Raw genomic sequence first — 3,418 nt, 5'->3', positions numbered from 1 at the left:
TATCTACCATTTTGCACTCTTGGTTGCAGATTCTTTTTGAAAGGTTGGGAGGGGGATCTATTCCAAGGTCAGTTTTCTTGCCAGCTTTTTTTTTGTTGAAACCTTTTATAACCAGCTATCAGCCAAAGCTTGTTAAACAAGTTACATAGTGCTGTCCTCCCCAAGAAGAGAAGGGAAAAAAAGTAAAAAAATTAAAAACCCCACCATTTGCAAAAGCAGTAAGTTATGCAGAGGCAGCTGGTGAATTAGAATTCGCTGCCTCTTGCTTAGTCTCTTACATCACTGGAGTGCAAACATGTCAGATTCTTCCACGTGGCAGTTCACTGTCATGAGCTCAGGCTATCCTTGCCCTTTATTTCCATTTTGGCCTTTGCTCACTTTGTGATACTATACAGCCAGGATATATCATAAGCAAGTTTAGGCTGATATAAATATATACCACGCCTTCAAAATAGATGCCCAAGGGAACACACTCCACAAACTTTTGAAGTTTATAGCTTAATATTTATAGGGGAGACATGAGATTAGAATGAAATAACTTATAATCTTGTTATTTAATGTATAGTGTAATAGCCTTAGCATTGTAAAAGAGCAGTTAAGTTCCCCTACTTTCATGAGGTTTATGGAAGAGTACTAGTCCCAAAGTTGTTTAAGTTGAGTGTTAGGTGGTAATCTAATTTCTAAATTTAAAGTTTTGTTTATGAAATAAACATTTCTCCATAAACATTTATACCCTAAACAAAACTTTCATGTTGCACTTCTTTAATAGCCATACCTTCCCTGTGGCTCCTGCCTTATTTCCTGTTTAAAATTCTTAAATTTATTTTTATACATTTCAGACTTCCTCTCAAACATTTTACATTTTATCTGCTAGATGACATCTCTTGCCTGAATTTGAGCTAAATATCCATTTCCTGAAACAACTCTTTGTCCAAAACAGTGATATCAGGGATACAAACATTCTGAAACATCTTGAGAGAGACTTAGATGCTTAGAATTCTTAACCTGTTTTATTACAACTTCATGCACAATCAGAGACTTTATAAAATCTCTAATTTGCAATCTCAGTGGTAGATAGTGAAGTACAGCTGTTCAAGCCACTTACCTCCAGCCAGCTCTGGTTACATCAACTGGCTAGCCTGTTATGTTATGTTTGGGATGATAAATGCAAGTCATTGCACACTAACACTTGTAGTTAGGCTGAAAGTAGCAGAAGTCGCTTTTTAAAAATAAACTAACTTTCATTCAAGATGAAGCTTCTACTATTTCAATAGTAAGATTTTTAATGTAGGTTATTTCTCATGCTTTTAAATTATTCAAACTTTGCAAGAAATTACTTGTTAAATAGAGGAACCAATTGTCCTGGTTTCAGCTGGGATGTAGTTAACTGTCTTCCTAGTAGCTGGTACAGTGCTATGTTTTGAGTTCAGTATGTGAAGAATGTTGATAACACTGATGTTTTCAGTTGTTGCTCAGTAGTGTTTAGACTAAGTCAAGGATTTTTCAGCTTCTCATGCCCAGCCAGGGCACCTGACCCAAACTGGCCAACAGTGTATTCCATACCATGTGACATCCCATCTAGTTTAGGAACTGGGAAGTGGGGGGGCAGGGATTTCGCCGCTCGGGGACTGGCTGGGTGTCTGTTGGCGGGTGGTGAGCAATTGCCCTGCGCATCATTTGTACATTTCAATCCTTTTATTACTACTGTTGTCATTTTATTAGTGTTATCATTATTAGTTTCTTCTTTTCTGTTCTATTAAATCGTTCTTATCTCAACCCAGGAGTTTTACTTCTTTTCCTGATTTTCTCCCCCATCCCACTGGATGGGGGGGGAGTGAGTGAGCGGCTGCGTGGTGCTTAGTTGCTGGCTGGGGTTAAACCACCATCAGAGGCTAAATGCACTTTATACATCACTGTTCCAGTATCCAGGTTAACTCTGCATATTGCTTATGGACGCACATTTTTTTACAACATGTTCTAGAAATATAAGAACAGAAAAAGGAAACTGAGTGCAGTAGCTAATAAAACCAGTTAATCCTTTAAAAACTTGTATGTGTTACATGTAAACAGATACTTCTTGTCTGGCTGTTAAGATAAAAAAAGACATAACAGCCCAACTGTTATCTTTGAAGTGTCAGAGTTTGAAAAAGTCACTTAACTTTCAGCTTCAGTGATATCTTAACATTTGTTGAAGGCAAGTGATCAAAACCAGTTGTATTTCTTTTTGATTTTTCATGTTTAGCTGAACTACTACAGCATTATCCCTGTGCAGAACATGTACGATTTAAAAGTAAGCAGGTGCTTTATCACAGTAATCAATTGTACAAATATAAGAAGTGAAGAACTGGTTAGATAGCAAATTTAAAGATTTAGATGTATAAGCACAAGCTAGCAGTGACATATTGTAACAAGCATCATACAAAAAGATGGCAATGGAAAGTCAGTCTTCACCATGGGAAATAGCTTGTTTTTTTTCTCAGCTGGAGTTCTGTACCTCACTTTAAATAATAGGCTTCATAAAAGATATGTGTTATTTGGAAAGTGTCCATTGAGCAACAGAAGGATTATAGTTTCTACAATCTGATTAGAAAAGATTTCCTTCATATAAGGTAAGTTTTAAAAGATTTGAAAGGTATCAAAGGCTATTGAAAGGAGGAAATAAAAAAGCCTTTGAATGTGTGTTGGTTCAGACAAGAATTAATCAGTTTGACTTGCACTGTGGCATCGAAGATTTAAATTGGACTGAAGTTTCACAACTTTCTCAGGAAAATAAAGTAGTTTTTCCGCCTCAACAACAACAAAAAGGCAAAAAAGCAGTTAGCTCTCAGAAATGACACAATTAATTCTGAAGTATTTACATAGACTGAAGGACCATTTACACGAAGCTTCTAAACCTGTTTCATCTCTCACATTTTTGGTGGGAAGCAATGCTACTTCCCATTACTTTCCTTTAAAAACTGATTGTGATTCAATAATTTATTAAGCTATGGCCATATCTTCATTAGTTTCACTTTCCTTGTTATCTATAGTACATGCTCCAAAGATTTGAAGAGTTCTGTTTCTGCTTTACTTCACATTTGATAATTTACCATATTCTATTTACTTTTTCACTTGCTTCATCAAATAGCAGTAAGTCTAGGAAGTGTAAACTGAGTTTTAACCACCTAAGAAGTATGGGTTTATTATACATCTCACATTAATTAGGGAAAAAAAGTTCAGTAGCAACTAGAGTAGAATGTTAAGATCTAGATTTAAAATATATAATTAGAGAAAACTGCAGACTTATGTTATTAGTTTTAGGGCAGTTTTTGTCTTTGTTTTCCAAAACTAGCAAGGTCACACATTCAACTATGGTAACATTCAAAGTGTACAGTCCATTGCTGTTTCATTTTAAGTTCTGAGGAAATAAAGCATGAAG

This window comes from Haliaeetus albicilla, chromosome 1 (assembly GCF_947461875.1).
Source record: "Haliaeetus albicilla chromosome 1, bHalAlb1.1, whole genome shotgun sequence".
Taxonomy (NCBI): domain Eukaryota; kingdom Metazoa; phylum Chordata; class Aves; order Accipitriformes; family Accipitridae; genus Haliaeetus; species Haliaeetus albicilla.
The sequence above is the reverse complement of the archived record's forward strand: the minus strand, read 5'-3'. Positions refer to the sequence as shown.